The 14,093-nt window shown below is 42.9% G+C and overlaps 1 protein-coding gene across 7 annotated transcripts in view; it reads right to left on the bottom strand.

Annotated features, from left to right (window-relative positions):
- srrm3 (serine/arginine repetitive matrix 3) overlaps positions 1-14,093 on the bottom strand; it is a 138,449-nt gene that overhangs the window by 52,783 nt on the left and 71,573 nt on the right. The window lies entirely within an intron of this gene.

Here is a 14,093-nt window from a genome sequence, read left to right as displayed (position 1 = left end):
AGCAGTCAGCGAACAAGGATGAATCTGAATTCTTCTCAGTGTTAACCAGAGTCTATGTGAAGGTCTGTGAACAGTGACACGGCAGCCTTTAATAACAGCACCGATTGCAGCAGAGGAACTGGCAAAACTAACTGTTATCTGTCATAACTGCCAGAAGCTCGCGTAGGAGGCGTGTCGTGCCCCGCTATCACACAGAGTCAGAAAAAATGGCAAAGGCTGTCTTCTGACTGCATCCTGACCAAAAATTACACTCAGCCAAATTATGCACATTCTGATGATTCACTGTCAACCTCTCTGGTCCCAGGTGGGCCAGTACTGCATGTTTTATTCTGCAAGTGAGCACCGGGACTCGCAACTGAGCTGAGAGTAACTGCAAGCAGCTTGTGGAGCTCTCTATCAGCTGACACAGACAGAATAATGAGGATCTCTGCAGAGGCACAGAAAAATCAATTACTGTCTCGGTCATATTGTAGATTTGTATTCATATTTTTTAATCTAACATATTTGGCTTTTTTTTTTTAGATGGCTGTGGCTGTTAGTAGGGGCAAAAGAAGAGGAGCAAAATGATCAGTGCTGTAATGACGCTCTAATTTCATTGTGAATGTAACAATACAAAATGCACAGAGTAAATCAGAAAGGCAAAACTGTTTATGCATACAGCTTTAGGCTACATCCTCCCAGTCTGTAAATTTCACAAGCAGCAGCCACAGTAGCACTACAGGCTGCCTCTGTAGGAGCAGTGACAGCTCTACAGTGGAGACAGTAATAATTCAACTAGCCTATCTGAACAAGTCCCGTTTTAATCTACAGATACTCATAGATCAGCCGTGCAAGAACATGTGCTTGACAGGACATGGCTTCTTAATTTCACTGCGCGCCGAAGCCCATCTCCCGGTAAATTCACACCAACTTCTAAACCATCTCCAAGTTCAGCTTGGGCTGTGGTAATGAGCTGTAATGAGTTATAGAGCCAGAGAGAAGGTTGGAGGTGGGAGTGAAAAGGGAGAGAATTAATAAAGCTGTGAAATGGTGGCCGAGAGCCAAACATCACAGAGGAAGACTGACTGGGACCCACTTGTATTAATAAGCAACTATAATGTTTATGTCACGTTGAACAATGAAAGAGATCCAGCACTGTGCTCACACAGAAATCCACCGAGATTTACCACACAGCTAAAAACACAGATACTTGCCTTGACCGTAAAACTGCATTCATTGTGTCTTTGAATCTAAACCTACTGGTGTGTGGTGTTTTCATATTTGGTGATTGGCCAATTAGAGCAGGGCGATATTGCCAAAAAAATTTATCACGATATATATTTGAAAATTTGCGATAACGATATAACTGACGATATAATTGATGCGAGACAAAATACAACTCCACAACATTACTAGCACAAAAAGACAATCTTCCATTTATTTTCACTTAAACAAGAAGCTGGTTTTTATGTACATTAAAGCTTTATAAAAATGTAACAGTGCAAATGCAAATTCCTTGCTGAAAGTTTAACCAAAAGGCATTTCCAGTAGAAATGGGCTGACATATCCTGAGCATAACCATGTATAATATCCACTGAAGTTAAAAAGAGGTGCTTTGCAACATTAAACTGCAGTGTGCAGTACGTATTTTTCGGACCATAAGGTGCATGGGATTATAAGGCACATTAAGCGAAACAAAGCAGTCAGATAAATCAAACTTTAGCAAACTCATTCTTCTTGCTTCCTCCACTTCTGTACCATTGGTTCATTAATGTTGAATTCTCTGGCAGCTGCTCTATTCCCATGTTGTTGCAGTATATTAATGACTAACCTCGTATTGTGGATGGATTATCTCAGTTGTTTTCCTGACTGAAGTTTGGTCCGTTTACAGCATCCTGCCATGCGATTGCATTTGTCTCTAACTATCAGGAACCTTAACGTTAACTTTTATAAGTGGAAAAGTGTTAAGTGTTCGTCCTCCAGCTTCACCGTTTATGTTATGCTAACGTAGCTGTGTCGCTAGCGATCACGTAGCACATCATTATATACCAGCTAGCCCAACTTCAGTAACCCTACAAACGTCACTGCTGTTTAGTTTCCTGTCTTCATTTATGTTGGAAGTGAAAGCAGAGCTGTACGTTTGAATTTTTTCAGAAATCTCTCAGTCAGAACATGCAATATCATGCTTAGGTAACTAGCGAGCTAACTTCCGCTAGCTTCCTGTTAACTTCTAACTCCGTTAAATGTAAAAAATTTTGTTTTCATGGATGCCTGGAAGTTAAACTTCATAGTTACACCTGGTAAAGCAGCAATGCTGATCGTTTTATTAAAGATGAAAGAATTTAGACAGTTTTTAACTCTCAGTGATGCTGCAGTGTTCGTTTGACCTGAAGTATACGGAGTTTAGGACCCAGATTACTCCCAGATTTAAGAGCATCTTAGTCTGACAAATACGACAATAACGACGGCTGCTTGCATGTTCTGCAAAAAAATGTGCTTTGTCGTGTATCTGACGGACAAACACCAAACCAGTTCCACATCACTGAAGTTGCACCATTTTTACAAACCAATTCTGGTTCATCTGTTTCACTCAACAATCGGCCATGTGCGTATGAAAACAAAGGCACTGCACATGTGCGTTTTACTCATATTCTATCGCGATATTTAATTTTCCTATCGTTGTCTAACATTATACCTGTCACAGTCTGCAGTAGTGATGGTAAATTTGATTCTTTTTACTGAATCGAGTGTTAATGAGTCACTCACCAAAGTGAATCGGGAGTTTTGAGTCATTTGATTCACTGAGTCAGTTGACCAGAGAGTGCAAAAATTTTACATTTTCACTCAAACTTAATTTGTTTCCCTTTTCATGTAAATCCCACTGCTAAGATGGATGATTAAAAAAAAACAAAAAACTATTTTGTAGAGAAAAAAAGAGCAAAAACATTTCTAAAATTAAGCAATTTCCTATCAAAATTGCTTAATAAACATTTATTTTGTTTATTTGTATTTTATTAGTATTTTCCTTAAGTGTGTCAATTATATATTTTCTTATCTAAATGTCCACTGCGCTGTGAGCCAGGGGGCGGTAATACGCCTTAACATTGGTTGCCAACCAAGAAGAAGAAGAAGCTGTGAGCCAGGAGGGAGGGGGTGAATGAGTGATTCGTTCGCTCGCTCTATGATTCAGCACAGGAGGGAGGGGGTGAGTGAGTGAGTGAGTGAGTGATTCGTTCGCTCACTCCTTGATTCAGCACAGGAGGGAGGGGGTTAGTGAGTCCTGAGTGATTCGTTCGCTCTTTGATTCAGCACAGGAGGGAGGGGGTTAGTGAGTGAGTGAGTGATTCGTTCGCTCTATGATTCAGCACAGGAGGGAGGGGGTGAGCGAGTCCTGAGTGATTCGCTTATGCTTATGATTCAGCACAGGAAGGGAGGGGGTGAGTAGCTCAAATGTGTTGTTAGCATGTTAGCAGCGCGATGCTACTCTGAACCGAGGAGCTATTTTCTTGATGTGAGCTTCTACTCAGGGTTTTTTCTGCCAGTTCAGGGCAGAAATGCTTTTGTTACGAAACTGGCTGTTGTTTTCCCCCCCACAATTTTAATTATAAGCTAGATATATTTCTACTAATGGAATTAGTTTGCTAACAGCAACAGGGACGAGTCAGTGAGTCAGTTGGGCTTGTGAATCATGATTCACGAGTCAGTAAAGTGATTCTCGAGTATTGAACGATTCGTTCACGAATCGAACATCACTAGTCTGCAGAGACAGGCCGTGCGGTGGTGTGTGTAATGGACCCAGGTGCGTACACAAGTGAGTAGACGGGAGTGAACTTAACAGAAAGCAAGCCTTTATTATGGCTGAAGACAAAGTGTACAAACAAAGCAGGGATAGCGTGACTAGACTATAACTAAACTGGGAAAACTAATACTGTGACAAACTAAGAAAACTCAGAGACTATGATGGTCACTGCAAAGACTGACCGTGAAAACATGGTGGTGCAAATGAATACAGAAGATACATGGAACTCAAATACTGGGTCGCTTGACCCCAGACCATGACAATACCGGTATTACCATGAACGGTATAATATGGCCCAGCCCTACGGCCAATTAGTGCTAAGTAACAGACTAATAAAATACTAGAATTTCAATCCTGAAATCTAAAGGACAACCTTCCTGCAGATGGTCTGTACCACACTGCAAGCCATAATAATTGTAAGATAATGCTCCAAAAGGCACCAGCAGCACAAAGATAATAGATTCAAAGATTCAAGATTCAAAGTGTTTATTGTAATGTGTACAGAAGAAATAGCATTTCTCTGTGCAATGAAATTCTTCCTTTGCTGTCCATACACAAATGCCAAGTTGGGTAGAGTTGAAGCAACAAGATAAATAAGGATAAAATAAGACAAGACATTACGATAAAAAAGATAAAAAAAAAAAAAAGCATAAAAATAATGAAAGATAAATAAATAATTACAAAAATAAGTAAGTAAAGACAAGTGAGGTATGTGCAAATTGCAATTGTGGTAGGTCAGCTGTTCAAGAGTCTGATAGCAGTGGGGAAGGAGTTGTTGAGCCGGGCCGTTCTGGATTTCACACGTCTAAACCTTCATCTCGAGGGCAGAAGTGTGAACAGTCCGTGTTGAGGGTATGTGGGGTCTTTGAGGATGGAGGCAGCTCAATAGAAATCAATAGATTAATTGATTTCAATTAGAATAAGTGAAGCCTACCAGTAATCAGTTTCAACCTCCTGTGATGGCACAGGAAATCAAACCAGCCACGTCCCTAACCAGCCTTAGGAAGTCACTGTGGAGTGGAAATATGGACATTACTTTTATTTTATTGTATGAAAGGATGAGAGAGAGATGGTAGCACAGAAACTACGCCCAGTACAGAAACAATAGCATTATGCTGGCATCAGAGCTTTGGCTCTTTGCAATCATCTGCACAGGTGATCATATAGCTGTGGATGCCAAAACGAGCCTGAACTTCAACAGGTAACAGAAGCAGTGATGAGTAGTCAGGCTTCAAACCTTCATATATGTATCCTCATTAGGAAACTAAGACGACAATGTGCCTCAGGCCATTCCTAAGGTTTTTTCTCCAGTGAATAATTAAGTAACGTAGTGCATTAGTTTTAAGAAAAGTAATGGGTGATGTGTAATACAATATTTATTTTAGTAATGATGTCAAATCGAAAAGAGCCAGCTGAGGAGGTTCGGGCATCTGACAAGGATGCCTCCTGGACGCCTCCTGGGTGAGGTGTTCTGGGCATGTTCCACTGGGAGGAGGCCCCGGGGCAGACCCAGGACACGCTGGAGTGATTATATCTCTCGGCTGGCCTGGGAACGCCTTGGTGTTCCCCCGGATAGGCTAGAGGAGGTGGCTAGGGAGAGGGAGGTCTGGGCTTCTCTGGTTAGGCTGCTGCCCCCGCGAACCGGCCCCGGATAAAGCGGAAAAAGATGGATGGATGGATGGATGGATGGATGGATGGATGGATGATGCCAACATTGTTGGCCTACCTATCTTTGTATGCAACATATTGATATTTTATCATTCTTCTCATGTTTGTGTGCAAGAAAGCAAATAAGCGCATTTCAAAAACATAATACCATCCCTGCTGCAGGAGTTTACAAAAATCATAATTTGCACCAATGAAAGCTGTTAGATCAGTGTATTTAAAATCTAAAAATAAAATTTCAAAGGAGCTTTCGTAGAGTTTCAGCATGCCGATACATCAGAATTTTTTGTAAGTTTGAACACTGATATTGGCTGATACAATAAAGGGATGGTACAAACTGTGGTATGACTTACGACTTTCTGCAGTTGCATGCATTCGTTAATCCACACAGAAATCACAGAATAAAATAGGTAATATTTTTTCTTTCTGTTTGAAGCTGAATGCAATCCAGTGGTATTTGTCACTGTTTATAGACTGTTAATGTATAACTGAAGACATAAGATAACAAAGCACAATATATAAATAAAACAGGGTAAAAAAAACACCTAAAAGGTGTGAGCCGAAGTAAAAGGGTAGAGATAGCGCTTTAAGTTTGGCTTTAAAAGTATTAACATTCTCTGCTGTCCTCAGGTCTTCCATTAGAAATTTTTTTTATTTTTTACAGTGGATGGATGGATGGATGGACCTCAGTAACAGAAATAGGTTCATCTTTGCCTCAAATGCATCTTGTGGCAGAACCATTTTCCCAAACTGGATTGTAAAAGGATTCAGTGGCTCATTTCAGCGTGGAAACAGCATTAATCAGATGAGTGTTTGCGTTCTCAGATTAAATATAGCTGCCAACGCCATGTATTCTGAGCCACTTGCTATCAGTGCCCTGATGGTGCGGAGAATGAGATTAGGAAAAGTGCGATGGAGAGCTGAAATAGCTGGAAGATGGCCCAGCAGAGAAGAAGCCATTCGGTGTGACAGCGCCATCAGGTCCTGCTGTACGGCAATCTGTCAACCCAGCAGCTGTCAACACAGCACAATGGAGGCCACAAAGATACAGTTTATATTCATGGCTTTCCATTCATGGCTCCGGATCCATCACCATACATTAGCCACTACGTGACAACTCTACAGCGGTCCCAGTGTTCTCCCAGCTGTCTGCTGCAGATCGAAGAAGAGTGTATAAGCGTGGTGGGGGGAGTGAATGTGTGCTAGCCCAAAAAGAGGCCACAGCCAAAGTAAGCCATTCTCCTTCATATTGTGCTGATCATATTGGTGATGATGACTGATGCTACTCAGGTACCTTAGCTTAAGCAATAAAATAATAGTTTGAACTCATCAAGCTGAAGTGCTTAATGACATACAGTACTGTGCAAAAGTCTTGACCTACCTTACATTTCTTTATATTTTGCTACCAAGGAGCAGGTCTTTTTTTGAAATTGCCTTTGAGCCCATAAACAGGAAACAGAAAAAAGTCTGAGGATTGGACTGGATAACTTCTCACAACTGTACATACTATGTAACTCCATTTATTTTTGCATGTTTCAATAAATCGTTTTACCTATTTCCAATTTTTCTAGTAAAATATAAAGAAATGAAAAACCTGCAGACCCTCTGCTTCCCTTTCTGCCCCCCCCCCCCCCACCCCACCCCACCCCACCCAACCCCACCTTCTCTTTCCTCCTGCTGAATTGCTCTATTCTGAAGCTCAGTGCAGCTTCACAGTATGAAGCACAGCAAAGGCAATGTTTGATCGGTCTAGCTTACAAACCAAAGTCTGAGAGTGTGTACACAGCAGTGGTGATGCTTTAACAAAGAGCCTGAGATTTTAGAAGTAGGGGCTTGCAGAATCTCAGACAGCACCTGAATCACACAGCACCTGAATCCCTCCTGGAAACTAGTGAGTGGTGGGCGCTTAAAGAAAGAAGTTAAAAACTCCTTTTTAAATTACCAGACTTCTGTGCTGCATTTCAAGAGACAGACAAAAATCTATTGTGAGCTCAGATCAATCAGTGTAAACAGCTACTTACTAGATATTACTAGATGTTTGTCAAAAGCTTTTAGACTGAAACAACACATTCCTTCTCTCTACACACAATTAGCCCTTCTTGCAGCTGTGAAGGTGTAGCTAATTTCTTCCTCACACACCATCTGTTCTGACACAGTGCTGAGCAATGGCTGGTCACTCCCAGCCAGGCTGAGCAACACGGAATTCAAATGACTGTTTAACTGAGCATGTCGCTTGTGTATTTTCATCTCTCTGCATATATGAATATGAGGTGAGACCGTCCAGGAGCCAGTTAGCCAAGTTGATGCAAACGAAGGCCATCTAGTGAAGGCCCATTGCCTATGGCAGACCTTCCCAAAGTGTGGGAACTGCCCCCCTGCAGAGCCATTGCAGGGGGGGGGGCGTGGTATGAAAAGGGAAAAAAAAGGGAAAAAAAGCGCTTGGACACTGCTAGCATAATGGACAGGTTTTTGACGGGGCTCCCACAGAAACGCAAAGCAGGAGATGAAGCATCGCTGAATATGTTTCCAAACCAACTTCATTCTAAGCCAAAGACTAGAAAATATGGTGAAGCATATCTTCCCTTTGGCTTCACCTGCACAAGTGCCAAAGTAGGTCTCCCCTGCAGAATTGATTTTCCCTTCGTCGGGAGCACGGGCTGGGCTCTTCAAATCACGGACAAACAGTATCCCACATTCTTGATTTTTAGTTCACAAACACTTGTTATAATAACTAACTACTCCTGACATTTTGGAGATGTTAGCTCTTTATACTGTAAAATTAAACTGGGATAAAAATAATATCAGGCTGATCCTGCCACGATTTGTTCCCCCGGTTGTGAGAGTTGAATGTGAGTAGGGATGGGTATTGTTTAGGTTTTATCCGATACCGGTGCCAAATCGGTACTTTTGAAACGGTGCCGGTGCTTAAACGGTGCTCGAACCGGTGCTTAAAGAATGGAGAACACAAACTTTGTCCAAAAACCTCTCATGTTCAGCTGGTTTTTTTTGTAAAAAGATAACAATGTGTGCCTTTTCTGCAGCTATGTGGCATATATGGCATCACTCTTGGCTGGAAGCAGTGCTTAAACAATGGAAAAAACACAAACTTTGTCCAAAAACCTCTCATGTTTAACTGTTTCCCACTTTTTCTTTGGTCATTTTAGCCTTTTTGGCCAGGGTGAAGGGAGTATCTGCCATCAAACAAGAAGACAGCCGCATGTAGCTATGATGATGTTTGCTAGTTCACCTTACATGCATTAATGTAATAACGTGGTTAGCCTACTCAACGTAAATTACATACGAACAACATGAAGCTACTCATGCAGAGAAGAACGGCTGCTGCTGCATCATCATCCTCATCATTTCTGCTACACTGGCAGGGCTAGGGGCCAGGACTCTATTCTTCGGGTTTTTGGGGGATGTTGCTCCGGGTCCGATAACTGGCAACCCACCCGACGTGCACGGTGTGAGGTCTCGCAGCAAGCTATCAAATACGGCGCATTTCTCGGCTTTTAAAAAAAACGCTATGCGTCGCCAGCTGTTTAATCGGATTCTTGGTTTGACCTCCTTTGACAGTATCACAGTATCAGCTTAAAGCACTTGTTGCAGGCTGCTGAGTTTGCATATTTTGCTGTGAAGTACAGCCACACTTTTGACCGCTTCGCCTTGGACATTTTTAATCTGTAGCTCTGCTCTAACTGAACGTACGTACCTGGCCCCGCCTACTATCCTCGGAAACGTAAAATGATTGGCTAGAAGTGTATCACAGCTCAGGGAAAAAAAAGCACCGAAATAAAGCACCGAAATGTGCGCTGCTTTTCGGTCTGGTTACTACCGTTTATGTCAGAACCGGTGCATGACACCGGTACCCATCCCTAAATGTGAGAGTGAATGAATAGTGGCATTGTAAAGCGCTTTGGGTGCCTTGAAAAGCGCTATATAAATCCAATCCATTATTATTATTATTATTACTGTTAATCTGAATATCTGCCATTCTGCAATTCTTCTCATGTAAACAATAACGTGGCGCACAGCGTGACGTGAAAAAAGGCACATATCTTTGACGTTGACAAACTCTGTATTCCTTGTCCACACGTGCACGTAAAAAAGGAGTTTTAAAAAATCTCAGTTTTCTGTGATTCAAAACGGCATTAACATGTGGACGAAAGGTCCAAACCATAGAAACAGCTGCGTTTTCAAAAATACCCGTGGACATAGCATAAAAGAGTTAGTAGTTTATCTTCTTACTACCTGTAATTTATTGCAGATTACTTGTATTTACTTAATTGTTTACTAAATGTTTGAGGTGCGAAATAAACCGCAGTGGAGCAAAATATGGGTGTGTGTGGTTACAGGATGTGTTTGGGCGTGCATGTGTGTGTGTGTGTGTGTGTGTGTGTGTGTGTGGGGGGGGGGGGGGGGGGGGGGGGAACATTTTTCTTGTAAAACAAAGGGGGGCCTGGCAAAAAAAGTTTGGGAACCCCTGGCCTATGGCATGCAAACTTCCAGTGATTTGGGCGGAAACAGACAGGGGACATCGATCAGAGCGAGAGGCCTGCCCGCCACCCAGCAATAAAAAAATCACCACGATTAAAGATCTTGATTAGAGTGATTAAACAGCTCTGAGCACTTACAGATTTCACTCATTAACTCACGTTCCTGGAGAATGAATAGCTCTGGCCCCTAGACTGTCCTTATGTTGATAGTCATCGATTTGATGAGGAGTGCCTTTGCGTGAAGTGCCCGTGTTCTCATTCCTGACTGCTGGCAATGTCTCCGACTTTGTTATCTGAAGAGCTTTTCTCTACAAGTCGTCCCCAGGTGCTGCTATATGCCTATGAAACTTTTCAGCCATCAATTCTGATGCAAAGCTACAGAAAAAAAAGCGATGCCAGTGTAGTTAGTAAGATTGAATGGCTCTGGGAACATGGGAAACCAAACCTGAACACCCCCACATTTCTATTTCAGGGGTAGAATTAAAATGACCTACGGAGTGCCACAGTGAAATAGTTTAACTCTCAAGTGGAGAGAGGCTTTTCAATTGATGCTCTCTGCAGCCATAAATTTTCTGTTAGATAACAGATTTAACATAAACCAGAGAGAATGGGCAGCAAAGAACAAGTACACCTTTTTCCCACTTTATAAAGATGCCCTCTTCACCTCCTCCACAGTGTAAGCAGCTCAATGGCTGGAGCAGCACAATCCACCATTTCTGATTGCTCATCTTCTCCTTTCTACAACAACAGGTTTTGAAGTTGTTTTGTCTAGCACAGACCTTCTTTATCGCCTTGAGAGCCCCACTTGTTACAATTTATAAAATGGGCCATTCACCCTGAGATGTTTTCCCATCCAGTGTTTTTTTTTTTTTTGGTCTTCCAGGACACACACTTATCGTCTTGTGTCTTATGACGCAGGCTTTGGCTTGCAGGAAAAGCTCCATCAGAGCAGAGAGAGATAATTATTTGCTCTGGCCTCAAAGGCTCTGAGAGAAGCTCTCTTAATAAGATCCGGGCTGCTCACATCTCTTGCAATTAAAAAAGTGTCACTGTAGATGTTACATCACAATGGAAGCAGCCAAAACGCTCCAAGTTCGCTCTCAGCTAATATAAAGCTTCCTCTTCTTACTGTTCTGCCTTGGGTCACTTGTATGCCTGTATCAACATATAATACTCAAATTTAGCTGTGTTGTTCCTTATGTTGTTTATGTTGGACCAGACCTCTCTACTTGACTTTAAAACAGATATTCATTTTTCAATACACAAGCGCATCTATTGTTTCTGCTTGGCGAAGCGGTAAGACATATTTCTTGCACCGGCATCTTGGTGCATGCACAAGCCTAGCACACACTTTCAACGTTATCTTGGTGTCTCTCAACATTCATATGTACTGACACATATATGGAGCTTGGAGCTCCTGTGTGGGTTTTTTGGGTGTGTGTGTGTGACCATGTAGTTTGAGTGAAGCCTGTGAAGAGAGCTCATTAAAGGCTCAGACACCACAGGAGTTCAAACCATGCATGATTATTATGCCTCGGTTAGCATGGAAAAACACCCCTGAAATAGAGTCTGGACCCTTGCATACAGAGCAGCCACTGTGATCAAAATCATTCAGCCAGGCGTATTATTATGTGGCACCTAGAGCTGATTAGAAGTAGACACTACGCATTAGTTTGACATATTCAGTACATCAATATTCTTTGATGGGAGACGGATGGGATGCTGATAGAGCTTAAGTTATGTTCTATCGCCTACAGGAGCTACTCTAACAGACCGTGCCTCTTGTGCTCTTCCAGACATATGTCACATATATGATATATGTAACCTCTAGCCCATCTCATATACATGAAAAGGCGATGCACCATGCAGTGATGGAGCACTCAATGTACCAATAAATGCGAGATGCTGCCAAGCCTTGGGTAGCTAAATGAATGCACTCGCTGAGCCTGTCTAATTGGCTCCCGGGGTGAGGCCATCACTCACGACAGACCATTTATCCTGGGTTTATCTTCGGAGAGGAGCTGGGGGGCTGTGCGGAAAGGGAGGAGGGGAGTGTCTTGCCATGTGCTGGCAAAGCTAGGGAAATGGGATGGGGGGTGCTGCCATCCAACCTTCCCCTGAGCCTAATCCTTCACCCCGTCCTCAGTCAAAACCAGGATTCGAGGGTGACGTGGCTTAAATCCACTACAAATGAAAACAGACTCCAGCCACCATCTTAATTGTGTCTAATGCCTGGCATTGCTCTGCCTCTCTATCCCTGTGTTTCATCCCCTGCTCTATCCCTTAATCCTGCACACACGCTCTCTCATTTAAAGAGGCACATTAGAAATTGGAGAGGCACGGGTAGCTGTGCTGAGCCAAGCTGCCAAATGGGATTCTCCTTTGATTATAGCTTAACAAGATGAGTTGAGTCCATCCAGGGCTTGCTTTAACACTCAGCTGAGTGGTCGCCATCCTTCATGTGCGACCGTGTGCCAGCCGAGGCCGTGCAGTCAGACGAGCACAGTGGAGCCCGTCAGTGCGAATGTCTTGTCTCCTTGCGTGCTGTCATCATTTGCCAAGCTGCTGCGTGCCACTACACCACTCCAGTAGACATTGTGGCTCTTTTCTCAAACTGGGACCTATTACATCTTCTCCAGGCCAGGAGATGAGTAGACCTTGACAGATGGCAAGTGTGTAACCCCCTCTGTCTATCCTCAGTAGCTGTCCTTCAGCTTCATCAATCTGCTGTGGCTTTACTATTACCCTACAGACTTAATGAGACCTCGCAGGCTGACAAGAGCAGTTACGCTCAGGGAACGAGGGACGAGCACAAAAATGAGTGGCAGTACAATCCAGCTTCACCTTAAAAAAAATAAAAATAAAAACCACCCAGTGCATTGATTTAATTCATGTAAATACTTAGCCAGATAAAAGATTCCTCACTCTAGCATTCAAATGTGCCTGCCACCTCTCATACCAACACTAAGCCCCCCCAAAAAAACAAAAAACAAAAAATCCCTCTCTAATTCGATTGCCTTTCATTCAATTGGATCACTCACCCCTAATACATCATGGATTAGTCAGCTTTCTGTAAATGACAAATGTGATGTGAGTAAAATGTCACGAGGTATCAGTGGGAAAGTGAGTTTTCTCTGCACTGACACAGGATCACAGAGCTCATCATTAATTATGGTCTCGCCTGGAGTTTGGCTGCGAGCTGTAGTTATTCAAGCAGCAGTGTGCATGTGTGTACAGTATGTGTGTGCGTGTGTGAGCAAACACGCCAGGGAGAAGCACTGAGATTGTTGATAAGGGCTGTCTGCCATCTCTACAGTTTCCATGGTTCTTCCTAACTTTTGCTGGATGCTAATGAAATGGACTCGGCTGGGCTGTCCTGCGTTCTGAGCTAACTATCCCTATGGCTGTAACACATTTAGCTGAGTAAAATTCAACTCAGTGGCAACATTGGGAAGCAGAAATGGGTGGGTGATTGAATTGCTACATCTCTATGGCTGTATCCCAATTCAGGGTCTGCAGCCTAAAAGTACGCAGCCTTAACGGCCCACAAGGGCCGCGTACTCAAAGACCGCTAAGGCCGGAAGTGCGAGGCTTGTAAAATGGGACGGTCTAGCCTCCGTCGCGCTGCCCAGGTTGCCTAGCAACGATGATACTAACAGCTGGAAACGTTTCATACAGCTTTGTTTGACAGAAATGAAGGAGAAAATCTTTTGTTCATTTGTTTGTTTGTTTCTACATGAGCTTTGATCATTCTCTGTAAGATTAAGGTCAGCTATTGGATGGCGTATATTTTAAAGTAAAGGCTTTAAAACCAAGTTAGTACAAACGTCACTAATGTCACATAACTTTGCCGACATGTGGCCAACAGTAATGTTTTAATGGTCTTTCTTATTAAACATTTGCACATAAATAAGTGACATAATATTCAGTACTTACTCAAAGTTTACTCTTCGGGCGCCCCTCATCCGCCGTTTTTTTCCGGCAAAATTATCCACACCCAGCGCCGCGCTATGCATTCTGGGATATGTTGGGCCACGAAGTCTACACCACCACATCCTTAAAATTCAGGGAAATGAAGGACACATTTGAGGCCGCATTTCGAGCAGCCCTTGAATTGGGACAACCTTCGTCGCGTCGCTGTGACATAATCGGCC

This window comes from Astatotilapia calliptera, chromosome 10, assembly GCF_964374335.1.
Source record: "Astatotilapia calliptera chromosome 10, fAstCal68.1, whole genome shotgun sequence".
NCBI classification, from domain to species: Eukaryota; Metazoa; Chordata; class Actinopteri; order Cichliformes; family Cichlidae; genus Astatotilapia; species Astatotilapia calliptera.
Note: the sequence above shows the minus strand (reverse complement) of the source record. Positions and strands in the feature narration are given on the sequence as shown.